This window comes from Camellia sinensis, chromosome 2 (assembly GCF_055761805.1).
Source record: "Camellia sinensis isolate YWXY chromosome 2, ASM5576180v1, whole genome shotgun sequence".
Taxonomy (NCBI): domain Eukaryota; kingdom Viridiplantae; phylum Streptophyta; class Magnoliopsida; order Ericales; family Theaceae; genus Camellia; species Camellia sinensis.
This window is the reverse complement of record NC_138962.1, coordinates 147,503,424-147,521,054: the sequence shown is the minus strand read 5'-3', so window position 1 is coordinate 147,521,054 and position 17,631 is coordinate 147,503,424. Positions and strand designations below refer to the sequence as shown.

Genomic DNA, 17,631 nt, shown 5'->3' with positions numbered 1-17,631 from the left:
CATAACCATCATTTTGATCATAACTAACATCACATATCTCATAACCTCTACCCATATATCTCATAACCATACTACTTTGCTCATAATCACTAATCACATATCTCATAACTAATACCATTTGACTCATAACCATACCACTTTGATTATAACCAACATTACATATTTCATAACCATTAATCACATATCTCATAACCACCACCCACATATTGCTATGTAAATTTGGCCAGCAGCACACTCGAATCCCGCTCGCGCCCTGGGTGGGCCCAGCTAGGCCCAGGCTTAAGCTTAACCCAAGACCCTAGGCCTTGTGTTCTGGAGCCCGGCTTGGCCGGGGTGTGTTACGAAGTGCAACCCATCCTGTGAGGCCAAATTTTTTTTTCTTACCTAGCCCGACCAGGCCCAACGTCCCCCTATCCTCTGTAAGTACAATGGTCAAAAAATTATAAAAAAAAAAATTGAAACGATCATATGACTGTTAATTCTACCAACAACCAATTTTTTATTTTTTATTTTATAAATTAACCCATTCCTTCCCCAAGTCATATAATACCACCCTTCTCTCATTTTATCTCTCACAAACAGATCTCTCTCTCTCAAACTCTCATTCTCTCTCAACTCTCAGCTTTCTTAATTAATTTTAAAGTTTCATCCCTAAGTGACAATTGCAATTGATCACATATCTCTATTTTAGATTTATTTTGTGTCATAGTGTCTTTATTGAACATAATAGAAATAGTAATAGACAAACAATATACTTTTTAAAATATCTATAAACACGCGCGCGCGCGCGCGCGCGCACACACACATATATATAATTTAACTAAATTTTAATAAAAAAAAAAATGTTGAAAAAATTATCTACAACATGATTTTATTTTGTTCTACTAAATCATTTTCTTCCTTAATTTTTTTCCCAATATTTCTTCTTTTCTTTCTCTACTCTATTTTCTTTCCCTTGACTTGTCTTAGTTGTGCCTGAGCTCTCTCTATTTCTTACTCAGACTTCTCTATTTCACTCAGATTATTGAACGACCATCGTTGATAGTTCTTCCTCACTGGATTCTTCATCTCTCTACTCATTTGTCTCTGCAATAGATATTTGAACTCGTCATTGCTCTCTCTATCTATTTCAACACTATTCAGTGTGTTTGGTTTGAGTTTTCTGGATTAAGTTTTTTGAAAATTGAGTTTTTTGATTTTCATGTTTTTTTTGTTTTTAGTGAATATTTTTAAATTTTTAATTTTTTTTTTACTTTTTTAGATGCACCTTACTTAGATGTATCTAAAAAGTAAAAATATTTTAAAAAATTAATACATACATAAAAATACAAAAAAATATCCTAAATTCTTGTATTTTTTTTTATATTTTTGATATTTAATAAATTTTTAAAAGATTTTTTTTACGTGTATTTATGTTAAGTGTGTCTAAAAAATAAAAAAAATTACTTAAAATATTAAAAAAATTCAATAAAAACAAAAAAAAATACGAAAAATTCCCCAAATGATTTTGTCAAAATCAAAATTCCCTCTTAATTTTTTTTTCAAATCCCTAGACCCTTTGTTCAGCCCAAGCGTTTTCAGAAGTTTCTCTCTCTCTCTCTCTCGGTCGTCGCCGCTGCCCATTGCCACTGCCGAGACCTGTTTGGCTTTCGCCGTCTCATCCTCCGCTGTGGAGAAAAGCTCCAAAAGCTGTTGACGAAGATCCCTACAAGATCTCGCTGGAGGTCCTCCGCGCCAAGCACCGAAGAGTGAGTTTGTTCCTCCGCCCTTTTCTTTTCCTCCTCGTTCTAGTAGCTAGAGCTACTTGTCTGTTGCTTGTATCACAGTCATGACAGCGTAATTGGAAAACCAACAAAAAAGAAAGGGAAAATATTAGAGTAATACTCTGTTTGGATGTAGTGATTGGTGAAAAAAATTATAAGAAAAAGACAAGTTTTTTTTATCGTTTTTGTTTATAAATTAAGTGATTAATGGTAACAAATAATGTGAAAGAGTAAATATAGCGACCCCGGTCTTTTCCCATTTGATTATTGTATCCGGACTTAGGTTCCGTAGATTCCGTCATTGTATAATTGTTGTTGTCATTCATTATTTCCTTATTTTGAATCTTGGGTTGTGTTGGGAAGATTTGGAGCAGGTTGGTTGAGCTTAGGAACCAAGTCTAGTTGCCTAGATTTTGGCTTATCCGCTCGAGCGGAGGTTTGGACGCTCGAGCGGGGAATACACCCATCCAGTATCTCCTGTGTAGTGTTGGCCGCTCGAGCGGGGGATTGGACGCTCGAGCGGGAAGTCGTGAGTGACGCTCGAGCGGGGAGTTGGGCGCTCGAGCGGGGACCTGTCTGCAAAAACTTCTGGGAGTGTGCATTCGCCGCTCGAGCGGGGGTTTCCACGCTCGAGCGGGGCGACTGGTATAAAAACCCGAGATCCGACTTTCTGGATCATTTTTCATCTCCTTTTTGATTTTAAAACCCTAGAACCGTCTTCTCCCTCTCCCTACACACCTTCTCTCTTAGGTTTGATCTACTTAGAGTGTATTTCTACCCTAAGTCCTTTGCTAAAAAGATAGAGTGAGTCGAGGGCTTCCATTTAATCTGAACGTTTGGTGGTTTGGAGCACTTTGGAATTTGGGTCTTCATCTTCATCTTATCCATTCGAGTTCTTCACTTCGAGGTAGGGATTTCCTACTCCATTCTATAAGTTTTGTTCTAAGTTTTGGTATTTTGATATGTTGGGGATACTTTGGTAATTTTGGGAAAAACCCTAGTTGTATTAATAAATTAATTTGTATAATTAGTTTAAGGGAATTTGGTTAAATTCATGAAATTGAGGAATTCATTGATTAAATGGTGTGGTGGGATAATTTAAACCACTCGCCTAGTGAATTGTTGTTGTATTTATTTCCAGTCTAGAAATAACTGTTTTGGGCTATCGGTGGAGGATAGTCGTGATTGTTGTAGACATTGCATGTGGATTAGGAATAACTGAAACTAATCACATTGGTTAAGTCATTAATTTTGACTATTGCATTAATACAGAAAATACGTGTATTGATTGAGCATTGCATTTGCATACATTGTTTTGTGTGGGAGGAGATAGGGGATGTACTCCACGGTTTAGGGGAAGATAGGGGATGGACCTCTAAACCGGATTTTTGTTTGGGAGGAGATAGGGGATGGACTCCATTAGCACCATTTTTATGTGTGCTTATTATATTGAAGTGTTTTTACATGATTATTGATACAGCACTAAAATGTGTATCAAATGGGAAGTATGAAGTGTTTTGATATGAGCTTGAGTCTCGTTTGTTTTGTTGATATTGGAAGTAATGTGAATATGATATACAATTCACTGTTGTAAGTTGGCCAGGTTCTGAGCCATGTTGATAATAATGGAAAGTGAAATGTGTCTTAGACATTAGTGTCATGAGACTGTTTAATGATAAAATTGATTATCTTAGTTAACCATCTATTGAATGCTATAGCTTTATTCAATGCTTATATTTGGTTTAGTGTGTTTTCTACTGGGCTGTGGCTCACCCTTTATGGGAACATCATTTTCAGGTTCAGGTGATAAGCTACCTCCACAGACTTAGCCTGGAAGGATTCGATGTTTGGGATTTTGAAGACTTGTCTTTAGTTATATGTTTTATTTTGTTAATTTGAGGTTTCATGTAAACATTCAAGCCTAGGGCTTAACTTGTAAATGAGTTAGTACTCATCCTTTTTGTGTCCAAGTGTTAGCTTGGAAAGATGTAAGCCCTTAGGGCATTTATTTTGATGTTGCAGGATGTTACATGTGATGCCTTTCAATAAGAATACTCTGATGAATAACTCAAATGATTCATTTTCTTTTATAAATGCATGTTAATGTTATGGTTATTATGGGTTTATTTTGAGGGCGTTACAACTTGGTATCAGAGCGTACCGGGTTCGAATACTTTGGGTACGTGGGAAGTGATTAGTATCACAATGGGTTCGTCTCGCTTGATAGAGACTTAGATGTACTGTTATGTGCTTATATGATAGCATGTTTATGTGATTATGTGGGTATGGAACGTAGTTTCTAGGATGTTAATTGGACCCTTGAGTTTCTAGTAGTCTTGTTGGAAAGGCACTTGATCAATGCTGTTTCCAACCGGAACTATAGTAACGCTTCGGGACTATTATTATCCAGGAATGAAATTCGTAGGTGCTTATGTGATTATGTGCTTACGTGGAATGAATTATTTTTGTCCAATGCATTAGGACGCGAGTGTTTAGTTTCGGCACATTTATTAATGTGCTAACGTCTTTGTTTGTTTCCTTTATTAGGATGTCAGGGCGAGGACGAGGACGCGGTAGGCGTGGTAGGCCGGGTAGGCAGGAGGTACCGGTGCCAGAGGAGATTCCGGCAGTTCATGAGGGAATTGGCCAGGCCAATGTGGCCGAGCCAGTAGGCCAACAGGCTATGGGCGCTTTAGCCCGAGAGATAGCAGGGGCATTCAGGGAGTCAGTAGGCATTCTTAGGGCTGAGAATCAAGCCCAGGTTGTTGTTGCGGATGCAGGACCTTCCTTTCTGAAGAGGGAGTTCTTCCGGTCTAATCCGGATGAATTTGTGGGTGATCCTAAAGAGCCGCTTAAGGCAGACGAATGGCTCGAACAGACAACGAAGACGTTTGAGATGCTTGGCATCGAAGACGAGGGGTTGAAGGTGACCTTGGCATCATTCCAGTTGAAGGGGGATGCGGGTCAGTGGTGGAAGTTCACTAAGGGGCGTATAGGAGGTACATGGGAGGCTTTTGTGAATGCTTTCCAGGAGAAGTTCTTATCTCCAGCAGTTAGGGAGAAGCTGAGAGACCAGTTCTGCCAGCTTAAGCAGTCGAGTTCTTCAGTGGCCGAGTTTGAGGCTGCATTTACTAGTTTATCCAGGTTTGCACCTGAATTGGTGGCGTCTGAGGAACGCCGTTGTATTGAGTTTGAGAGGAAGTTGAGGCGTGGCCTCAAGCTGAGAGTTGGGGGCACTATGATTCGGGATTATGGGCGTTTGGTTGATGCTGCAGCCCACATGGAAATCATGATGCAGGAGGAGGAGGAAGGACAGAAGGGCTCCAAGAGGAGTCAGGATGGTCAGAGTGATGGTAGGAGACAGAAGGGTTTTAATCCCCAACAATCTCAGAGTAGCTTTTCTAGATCGACTTTTCCTGTGCCGAGTGCTAGTTCGGGGAAAGGCAGTCAAGGAGACATTACCTGCTTCAAGTGTGGCCAGCTGGGCCACAAGTCTCCAGTTTGTCCTCAGAGGGGAGGAGTGGAGAGAGCAGCATCATCTTCGGCTCGATCTCAGAACCAGAGTCAGGGTAGAGGCCAGCCACTCTCGTGTTATCAGTGTGGTCAGCCAGGGCATATGAAGAGGTATTGCCCGCAGTTGGGTAGCACACCTGGTGCATCTGGTTTGAGGCAGATTCAGGGTCAACAGCCAGCTCAGTCGGGTCAGGCCTCGAGGGCCAATCAGGGGGCTTCATCGTCTCAGTCGGTGCAACAATCTTATGCTCCTAGGGGTGAGCAGGTTGATCAGAGGTCATCTGGGCGCGTGTATGCTGTTACCGCGCAGGATCTTGTACCGGCTCCATCTGTTGTGAGAGGTACTTTCTTGTTTTGCAACTCGGTTGCTAATGTTTTGATTGATACGGGTGCATCTCATTCCTTTGTGTCTGCTGCATTTGCATCTGTTCTGGAGTTGGAGTTAGCACAGTTAGCATCTCCTATTTGTGTAGTGTCGCCTCTTGGGGGTGAATTGATTTTGAAACACGGTGTTAGGGGTTGTGATATAGAGGTTGATTACCATAGAATCCCATTTTCCTTTGTAGTTATGCCTATGAGAGGTTTCGATGTTATTTTGGGTATGGACTGGTTATCGTCATACCGGGCAGTTATTGATTGCTACCGCCAAAGAGTCACTTGTTGTACTGTGAATGGTGAGTGTTTTCATTTTCTGGGGGACCGTGTTGGTAGTGTTTTGCCACCGGGGTATGTTCCGCGAGGACGGAGTGAGCTTAGTGGTCTACTTGCTAACCTTTCGATTAGTGAGGACAGTGAGACTCAGATTGTGTTGCCAAGGGTGGTGTGTGAGTACTCGGACGTTTTTCCCGAGGATCTTGTTGGTTTGCCACCGCATCGAGAGATTGAATTCTCTATTGACTTAGTGCCCGGCACGACACCGATTTCTATGGCACCCTATCGTTTTGCCCCAGCTGAGTTAGTTGAGTTGAAGATCCAACTCCAGGAGTTGCTAGATAAAGGCTTTATACGTCCTAGTGTTTCGCCTTGGGGAGCACCGGCTCTCTTTGTTAAAAAGAAAGGTGGTGCTTTGAGACTTTGTATAGATTACCGGAAATTGAATCGGGCTACGGTTAAGAATAAGTACCCTATGCCCCGTATAGATGATCTGTTCGATCAGTTGAAAGGTTCCCGTTGTTTCTCGAAGATGGACTTGAGATCAGGTTATCATCAGTTGAGAGTCAGGGAGGAGGATATTCCAAAGACGGCATTCCGTACGCAGTATGGCCACTATGAGTTTTTGGTGATGCCATTTGGGCTCACCAATGCACCGGCAGTATTTATGGATTTGATGAACCGGATATTCCGGGAATTTCTAGATCGTTTTGTAGTCGTCTTCGTGGACGACATCCTTATCTATTCACCTTCAGAGGAAGAGCACGAGGAACACTTGAGGGTGGTGCTTGATTTACTTAGAGCCCATCAGCTTTATGCTAAGTTTGGGAAGTGTGAGTTCTGGCTAGAGGAGGTGAAGTTCTTAGGCCATGTAGTTTCTAGGGAAGGGGTGTCTGTTGATACATCCAAGACAGAGGCAGTGCAAGATTGGGTACAGCCTAAGAGTGTGTTTGAGATCCGCAGTTTTCTGGGATTAGCTGGGTATTATCGCCGGTTTGTAAGAGATTTCTCCAGATTAGCTTCGCCTTTGACTAGATTGACTCGGAAGGGAGTCAAATTTGCTTGGAGTGAGACTTGTGAAAAGTCATTCCAGGAGTTGAAAGTTAGACTGACCACTGCTCCAGTCTTGATTATTCCGGAGAGAGGGTTGGGTTATGCAGTCTATTGTGACGCCTCACGAGAGGGTCTTGGTTGTGTGTTGATGCAAGAGGGGAAAGTGGTTGCCTATGGCTCACGTCAGTTGAAAGTTCACGAGAAGAATTACCCTACGCATGATTTAGAGTTAGCAGCTGTGATATTTGCCTTAAAGATTTGGAGACATTATCTTTACGGTGAGAGGTTCGAGGTATTCTCGGATCATAAGAGTCTGAAATATCTGTTCACACAGAAAGACTTGAACTTGAGGCAGAGGAGGTGGATGGAATTTATTGAGGATTATGACTTTGAATTGCATTATCATCCGGGAAAGGCCAATGTGGTGGCCGACGCCCTTAGCAGGAAACCTGTTGGTGACATAGCTAGTATAGCCATCCGAGAGTGGGAGATGTTAGGTGCACTTGGAGAGTTTGATTTGCTTCTGGGCGAATCCGTTGAGGCTGCGGCCTTGTTTTCTGTTGTTGCGCAACCTACACTTGTGACTCGAGTGTTAGAGGCTCAGAGGGGCGACCTTGAGGTAGAATCCCTCCGTGAGAAGATTTCTGGTGGGAAGGTTGAGAAAGGTTTGACGGTGTATCCCGACCTGAGTGTGAGATACCGAGACCGTCTGTTTGTGCCGGAGTCTCATCGAGAGGAGGTACTCCGAGAGTTTCATCATTCACGCCTTGCGGTGCATCCGGGAGGTACTAAGATGTATCGGGATTTGGGTCGCCAGTTTTGGTGGCGGGGTATGAAGAGAGATGTGGCAGCTTTCGTATCTAAGTGCCTTACTTGTCAGCAAGTGAAGGCCGAACATCAGAGGCCAGCGGGTTTGTTACAACCCTTGCCTATTGCCGAGTGGAAGTGGGAGCATGTCACTATGGACTTCGTTGTAGGTCTTCCGAGGACTCAGCGGGGCAGTGATGCTATTTGGGTGGTTGTAGACCGGTTGACTAAGTCGGCGCACTTCATTCCTATGCGCGTTAGAGATTCAGTAGATCATCTTGCCGACTTGTATATTCGGGACATAGTGAGGTTGCACGGGGTTCCATTGACGATCGTCTCCGATAGGCACCCTCGTTTTACTGCCAGATTATGGCAGAGCTTGCAGAGCGCCTTAGGTACTAAGTTGACCTTTAGCACAGCTTATCATCCTCAGACTGATGGGCAGTCCGAGCGTACTATTCAGATCCTTGAAGATATGCTTCGGGGTTGTGTTCTTGACTTTAGCGGGTCGTGGGAGAGGCACTTGCCATTAGTAGAGTTTGCCTACAACAACAGCTTCCAGGCTAGTATCGGTATGGCACCGTTTGAGGCCTTATACGGCCGACCGTGTAGGTCTCCTGTTTGTTGGGCCGAGGTGGGTGATGCACCTCTGTTGGGTCCGGAGTTAGTGAGGGAAACGACGGAGAAGGTTGAGCTTATCCGTAAGAGGCTTGTTACAGCCCAGAGTCGTCAGAAATCTTATGCCGACCGTAGGAAGAGACCTTTGGTGTTTGAGGTGAGTGATCATGTCTTTTTGAAGATATCACCAAGACGGGGATTGATGAGGTTTGGGAAGAGCGGGAAGTTATCCCCTCGATTCATTGGTCCTTTTGAGATCCTTGAGAGGATTGGCGAGGCTGCCTATCGTCTAGCTTTGCCGCCGCAGTTGTCCGGAGTACATGACGTGTTTCATGTGAGTATGCTTTGGAAGTATGAGCCGGATCCATCACATGTGTTGGATTGGACCGATTTAGTGGTTGATGAGGATGTTTCGTATGAGGAGAGACCGGTTCGGGTCTTGGATAGGCGGGATCAAGTTTTGCGAGGCAAAACCATCCCTTTGGTCAAAGTTTTGTGGAAACATCACGGAGTGGAGGAAGCCACTTGGGAACGTGAGTTGGAAGTCCGCGAAAAATACCCGGACATGTTTGTCGATTTATAATCTAGTATTTAGATTTTGTAATATTGTTAAACTTAAGAGCTTTACATGTGTCTTAAGTTGTAAAACGTTGAGTATGTTTTGATAAATGGGTGTATCTTGAAACTTGCTTCATTGTAGAAGTTTAGTGTAACATTGCATCTATTGAGTACATCGTTGAATATGTGGTTTATATCATGCAATTGAATATGATATGGGAATTGTTAACATTAAAAGGAATAATCCATAATAATGATACAGGTTGAAATATATGTTGTTTTATATATATTGTGAGATACCCTTTGATAAAGAGATGAAGTGACCAGTATTGGGTCAAGATGTTTATTGTTGTCATACAATATCTTTGAGAATTGAGAAAAACTTGTTTTTATTTACAAACTTATGCTTAATTTCGGGGACGAAATTCTTTTAAGGGGGGGAGGTTATAGCGACCCCGGTCTTTTCCCATTTGATTATTGTATCCGGACTTAGGTTCCGTAGATTCCGTCATTGTATAATTGTTGTTGTCATTCATTATTTCCTTATTTTGAATCTTGGGTTGTGTTGGGAAGATTTGGAGCAGGTTGGTTGAGCTTAGGAACCAAGTCTAGTTGCCTAGATTTTGGCTTATCCGCTCGAGCGGAGGTTTGGACGCTCGAGCGGGGAATACACCCATCCAGTATCTCCTGTGTAGTGTTGGCCGCTCGAGCGGGGGATTGGACGCTCGAGCGGGAAGTCGTGAGTGACGCTCGAGCGGGGAGTTGGGCGCTCGAGCGGGGACCTGTCTGCAAAAACTTCTGGGAGTGTGCATTCGCCGCTCGAGCGGGGGTTTCCACGCTCGAGCGGGGCGACTGGTATAAAAACCCGAGATCCGACTTTCTGGATCATTTTTCATCTCCTTTTTGATTTTAAAACCCTAGAACCGTCTTCTCCCTCTCCCTACACACCTTCTCTCTTAGGTTTGATCTACTTAGAGTGTATTTCTACCCTAAGTCCTTTGTTAAAAAGATAGAGTGAGTCGAGGGCTTCCATTTAATCTGAACGTTTGGTGGTTTGGAGCACTTTGGAATTTGGGTCTTCATCTTCATCTTATCCATTCGAGTTCTTCACTTCGAGGTAGGGATTTCCTACTCCATTCTATAAGTTTTGTTCTAAGTTTTGGTATTTTGATATGTTGGGGATACTTTGGTAATTTTGGGAAAAACCCTAGTTGTATTAATAAATTAATTTGTATAATTAGTTTAAGGGAATTTGGTTAAATTCATGAAATTGAGGAATTCATTGATTAAATGGTGTGGTGGGATAATTTAAACCACTCGCCTAGTGAATTGTTGTTGTATTTATTTCCAGTCTAGAAATAACTGTTTTGGGCTATCGGTGGAGGATAGTCGTGATTGTTGTAGACATTGCATGTGGATTAGGAATAACTGAAACTAATCACATTGGTTAAGTCATTAATTTTGACTATTGCATTAATACAGAAAATACGTGTATTGATTGAGCATTGCATTTGCATACATTGTTTTGTGTGGGAGGAGATAGGGGATGTACTCCACGGTTTAGGGGAAGATAGGGGATGGACCTCTAAACCGGATTTTTGTTTGGGAGGAGATAGGGGATGGACTCCATTAGCACCATTTTTATGTGTGCTTATTATATTGAAGTGTTTTTACATGATTATTGATACAGCACTAAAATGTGTATCAAATGGGAAGTATGAAGTGTTTTGATATGAGCTTGAGTCTCGTTTGTTTTGTTGATATTGGAAGTAATGTGAATATGATATACAATTCACTGTTGTAAGTTGGCCAGGTTCTGAGCCATGTTGATAATAATGGAAAGTGAAATGTGTCTTAGACATTAGTGTCATGAGACTGTTTAATGATAAAATTGATTATCTTAGTTAACCATCTATTGAATGCTATAGCTTTATTCAATGCTTATATTTGGTTTAGTGTTTTTCTACTGGGCTGTGGCTCACCCTTTATGGGAACATCATTTTCAGGTTCAGGTGATAAGCTACCTCCACAGACTTAGCCTGGAAGGATTCGATGTTTGGGATTTTGAAGACTTGTCTTTAGTTATATGTTTTATTTTGTTAATTTGAGGTTTCATGTAAACATTCAAGCCTAGGGCTTAACTTGTAAATGAGTTAGTACTCATCCTTTTTGTGTCCAAGTGTTAGCTTGGAAAGATGTAAGCCCTTAGGGCATTTATTTTGATGTTGCAGGATGTTACATGTGATGCCTTTCAATAAGAATACTCTGATGAATAACTCAAATGATTCATTTTCTTTTATAAATGCATGTTAATGTTATGGTTATTATGGGTTTATTTTGAGGGCGTTACAGCAAAAAAAAAAAAGAATAATATACCCTTAAAATACAAGAGAATTGAGTATAAAAATTGAGTTTAGCCATACTATCATATGAATTTTATTAGGTTAGGTTTCTCTCAAGTTTAAATCTGAAATTGAGAGAACTTGGGATCCACCACAAGACGCGATAATCCAAATAATTCATTTCGTAGGCCCTCCCTCCATATATATGATTCATAAAAAAATTAGTTTGATCCCAAAATCATAATTTTCATGTAATTAAGTATGAATATGAGCCAAGTAACTTGACTTAACATTATAGCGTAACTCTAATATGCTTGAAATTAATTTTTTAAGTAAACGAGCCTGGATAAGCTTATTATTTATTTATTTTGCAATATTAACATGTTCTTATAAATTATTATTAAAGAGTCAAATGATTCACTTGACCAAAATGGTCCATCTTTCTTATTAATCTTATGATACCTAGTTATAAGTGTAAGACAAACTAAATATTGTTAGATAAATTAATTCAAGAAAATATGATTTTTTTATTACAACAAGCAAATACGCTTCTCCAAAAAAAAAAAGAAAAAAAAGAAAAAAAAGAAAGAAGCAAATATGCATATAGATAATAATCTATCAAATAGGCGCAAAGGTATTATTCAAGTAAGATTAATTTGTCACTTTTATGTTTCATGTTAAGACAAAATAATTGGAATTATTATAATATTATAAATTTATTATCATGGACTTAAATTTTTGTTTGGATCTTGGATTTACATAATAAAAGAATCATGAAAAACAAAAAGACTGTAGGAAAATAAAATGAAGGGAAAGAAAAGAAAAGATAATTGTTATAAAAAAAAGTAATATATTTTTTGTTTAGTTAATTTCATTTTATTTCTCTTAAATTCATTATTCAAACAAAACATAAATGTCATACAAAAGAATGTCATGGTTAAAATCTTATGTAATTATTTCAAATATACGTCAAAAATATATACAACTTAAAATAGTTGAACTTGGGGCAAAAGAAATTGGCTCAAATATTGTACTATTCAGTTATGTCAAACTAAAGCTACCGTATCAGGATAAAAAATCTCCTACTTTAAAATTACAAAAATCTCCTTTAACTTTAAAATTAACAATTTGAGGATATTATTCACAACGAGTTAGTTTAGTTAACAGGAGTATAGATTGGAGAATATATTTAGGAGCTCTAGCAAATTGCATTGTTGGGTTGAAAGTTGTAAGGGTGACTGGAGAAAGGCACTAGAAAAAGATACTAAAAAAGGCAATTGGAAGCGATGAGAAGGGAGTGTGAAATGATTTATAGTTAGGGCTTGATGTAGGATAAGATGAATTTGATTTGAGAGAGTGACTTAAGAAAATGGGTCAGTATTACTTCCTCTCAATTTTCTTTCATTTCGTTCTCTAATTTGAGTTTCAATATGTAATTGTAAATTAAAATCTTCAGGTTGTCATGTGACAGGATATTGACGTTAAACAATGTGTTTATTTTTAGTGAAATTTTTCGTTGCTTTAATATCAATTAGTCAGGTTGCAACATAATTATTGTTAGGTAATACTTAAAATATAATAGGACAAATTATGACGATAGTCCCTGTACTTTGATCCGTGTGTCATTTTAGTCCCTGTAATTTCAATTAGCACGATTTTGACCTTGAATTTATAATTTTGTCCCAATTTGATCCAATTGGTTACAACTCTTAGCATTTTTTTAAATGAAAACTATGCACATAACTATCATGTGTCATAGGCGAAATTATAAACTTACCAAATTCAGTAAGTTAACCTCAACTAATTTAGTGATAATTTTTCTTAAAATACACTAGCGATATTATCAATTGGACCAAATTGACGCAAAATTTAAAATTAAGGGTTAAAATCGAGTCAATTGAAAGTGTAGAGACCAAAATTACACAATGAGTAAAATATAGGGACCATTGGTATAATTTGCCCAATATAATATTAATGACGACATAATTAAAACATCACTCGAGTGTAGTTCAAAAACAACTTAATTTACATGATTTTAACCATTTTACCTTTAAATATTAAAATTGTTACTATTTAATTTAAAAAATAAATTTTCAATTATTTGTTTTAAGGCCGTGCATCCCATGGGTGTAATGCTAGTGTGTGTATATATATATATATATCAGAATCTCTAAGGGAGTCTTTAAACAAGACTTGTTAGCAATTATAATTAGCATTATCATATTTTAGTCACTTTAATGGATTAGCTATTATAATAGCTTTTTTAACAAAATTCTTCAGGGATTACTGCATTTGAATAGTCTTGAAAGACTCTTTAAAGAGTTTGTGTGTCATTAGGTAAAATAAAGAGTAGTTATTAGAGTACAAAAATAAAAAAGAAAATAAATAAAATAAAGATTTATCTTTTTTATATTGTAACTAGTAATAAATGAAAAGTATGGGATTGGTTTGGGGAGGGTTAAGACAATATGCAATAAAAATTAATAGATGAAATAATTACACGTCGAGGGTAGGTACCATTAGGAGAAGCAAATAGCCTCACACATCAGACCGCTCTTTGACCTTGGCAATATCAATGCGGTCGATGAGAAAATCAAGTGTGTGCTTTGCCCAATTGAATTGACGGATGGACTCAACATTCTTAACCATCTCAATGAATGATTGGTGTACGCTTGCCTTCGTGGTGGGGCATAAGAGGGCTCCTATGATGTATAAGAACAAGTTTCCTTTTAAATTTAGTTCCAATTTCTTTTGTTTCAATCAGATAAGATTTTAGAGATGTGAACGGAACAAATTTATTCTTCACTGCAAGGTCATCACATAGGTTTGTAATTTCAACCGCGAACCCTGTTGACTTGACAACTAGACCATTGGAAGGTAAACCCATCAACTCATGAACATCTTCTATGGTGAGAAGCATTCGAAGACTGTGGGCATTCAATGAACAAGTTGAAGGATCAAAATTCTGAACTAACCAATGGCACAATTCATGTTCTATGTGCATGCACCTAAGGCTTAGGATGCCGTAAAACCCCATATCAGTCATTGCCTATTGTTGTGCTTTGTCCAGCCTTCTAATAATCTTACAAATCGATGTAAGCTCAATTCGGGTTTGAATTTTTACTTTTGGAGGCTTTTGTTGGACCACAATTTTAATTGGGCATATATCGTTCAGATTGCAACATTCCCATTTGTATGTACTTATTTTTTTCTTCTTCAGGAAGTTGATTCCTTTTGTGTCCAATATCCTACATTGCATGCATAAAATCATATGAACAATTACATACAAGCTTACAAGTACAAGAGGAATACTACAAGCAACAAGAATACGTTACATTTACCTTCATGTGTACTTTCATTTGGGTTTTTTTCAACTCCATTGATTGGTCTTGGCTATAAACATATGAAAGTGAATATAAGATTTCATATAATGGAAAATATATAACTACATACAAATAGATATTATCGGAATACCAAAAGAAAATGAATGGAGCGATCGGCCGCTTTGGAGGACCAGTCGATATATCCATCATGCTTCAATCAGAATTCCTTGTGAAGAAAGACAAGAAAAATAAATTTACAATATATTCGATTAGGAAAAAAACAAACAAACAAAAATCTTAATGGTTACAGTAAATTCATCAAGTGCACCACATGCACACATGAATGGATTTGTTTAATAATAATGTAGTTAACAAATACTGAGACTAAGTTTCCAATGCAAAAAAAAAAAAAAAAAAAAAGAACTAAAAAAAAATCTAATAATAAACAAAAAGTGATACCCCAGCTGTTAGGTCGCATTATCCTAATAAACAGACTAAAGCAGTTGATTTTTTCTAGACGAAATTTTTAATTTTGTAATGCCTTGCAAATTTACACATGAATACACCACCACAAGTGCAGCAATATACAAAATAGCCGTCTTTCCCATGGAACTAAGATTCAAGAAGTTACAACTACAAAGTTTATATTTCCAAAATACCTTGAACTCATCTCCAAGTTCAATGATCTAGATGACATTACAAAAAAGAAAGGCCCCCAAGGGCATACAACATTCCAAAGTACTAGCCTGGTACAACAAAGTACGTTTTTAAAGTCTTAATACAAAATTCTAAGTCTTAACAACCAAAAAGTTCTTGATATGCCAAGTCCAAACTGAACCACTGCTAAATCCAATTCATTTCTGAAGTTGTATGTCATTATCTCCTGTAAAATAAATAGAGGTGAGCTATATTCCTAGCAGGAATACATTTGACCAAGTATTTAATCATTTGAATAAGCCCATGACACCATTGAGACAAGACAGGGTGAGTAATTAAAGTACTCTTATAAACATAGTTAATATGTAACTAATGACCCGTTGAATAATCACATTTCTATCTCACGCCAAACATCATCATATTGGAAAAGAAAACACACCATGAGTACCCCATAAGAGTCCAGATAAACCAAATGCAAGTTATACTTTAATTTAAAAACCATCCCCATATTTATTGACTATTATACTGCAGGACGTGGGCATCCAAAATCATCCATTTTTTCACTTTTACCGACTATAATACGGCTGGACTAGTAGACACCCAAAAACCTTTTTTCCCACATTCGTCCAGCAATAAGCTCAAGACAAGGCAATTGGGCACCTTGACTCCCTGCGCAGGTATCAACACATACAATCATATCAAAAGACTCATGCTCAATTTGCTAAACTTTCATTCATTCAACAAATATTTAACACAATATGAGATGAAACACATAATCACACTCAAGAAGAATTAATCTCCAAGCCACAATCTCATTGTCATCACAATATTCACATCTTTTATCCTTTATTGTTCACAAGATTCCAAGACTGTAAGGAAATTCCAATTAAAATTCTACTCTCTACTTAGTTGGAAATTAGGGTTTTTTGTTACCTTTGGGGCTTTCCCTCTATTTATATATATATATATATATAAAGTCTTAACATCAATACTCTTCTTTTATGTAGATTTAATTGACATTTTAATAACAAGTGAGTGGATTGCCCCTTTTTGTTAAATCCAAAGTTTATATCCAACTCAATCATTTAATCAATCTTCAAAATCACAACAATACCATATAAACTTCTTCAAATCAAAGAAATATTTGGTTAAAAGTAACCCTACCTCAAGTTATGAGCACAAGAACCAAGCATCTAGATGAACTCTTCACCAAACAAAATTCTAATCAGTAAGGATGATGATCTTCAAGTGTTCTTCACCCTTTGCAAGAGATTTTAGGTTGGATCTTAGGAGAATGAGGAGTATTTTGGAGAGGAAACTTAGGGTTCTTCGGGCTTGAGACAAGGGGGAAGAGAGAAGAAAAGAAAAGTGGAGAGAATGATTAGAATCGCACTTTTTAAAGTGTAGAATCGCGCAAACCGCTTGAGCGCAACTTATTTCGCTCGAGCGGGCAGCACCATTACGAGGGGATCGCTTGAGCGACGACTCTATCGCTTGAGCGACGACTCTATCACTCGAGCGAAAAATGACAATTCCCAGAAGTTTTGTAGAGCTACAATGAAACTACTGGGTGCTCACATTCTATGCTCGAGCGCAGCTTTCTACGCTCGAGTGGTCCGGCCTGTAAATTGGCAAGATACTAGGAGCAACAATTCTCCGCTCGAGCGCAATTTCCTTCGCTCGAGCGGTCACCTAGAACAAAATGTCACAAATTTGGCAAGAAATTTTTTTTTTTTTTTATTTTTTTTATTTTCGCATAAGGAGCCAAATGTTTTGGCACCATATGAAAATTGAGCGCGCCTAAAATAGGTGATTGGTGACAACTTATTTTGTCCCAAAAAAATAGACAATAAAAACATCGTTTTTTATTTTTGGGCCTATTGTAGACAAAAAAAAAATTTCTCACAAAAAATTAATGTACAAAATATATATAAAACAATTAATATATACAATAAAGGTCTTTTTGAGGTCTGAGAAGTTGAAGGGTGTGATCTTCAGGACCCTTGCTTACCGCTGCAACCCACTGCTACTCACAATGAATCTTGGGCTGTGAATAGAGCACGCCTTGTATTAATGCTATGCTTATTGTTTGATTTTATTATTTACATTTATTCTATCATTGATACTTTAGATTCATAATACATACTACTAATATATGAGCACTACTACAAAATTGGTTAACGGTCACAATTTTTGACTGTGACCTTAAACTTTTAATCTCAGTTTTTTTTAATACAAAAACTATGACGAATGAGTGTGTGACTATACAAGTTATATCATAAAAATTTTGCTTTTCAATTTGGCCATCAGGCATACCATATAATTTAGATATACTGAAGCTTAAAG

General features: G+C 38.2%; 1 long non-coding RNA gene across 1 annotated transcript in view; it reads left to right on the top strand.

Annotated features, from left to right (window-relative positions):
- Positions 1 to 1,547: 1,547 nt before the first annotated feature.
- LOC145819701 (uncharacterized) overlaps positions 1,548 to 17,631 on the top strand; it is a 42,707-nt gene continuing 26,623 nt past the window's right edge. The window contains exon 1 of the long non-coding RNA XR_014360468.1: positions 1,548 to 1,748. This is a non-coding gene — a long non-coding RNA (uncharacterized LOC145819701). The remainder of the gene's footprint in view (positions 1,749 to 17,631) is intronic.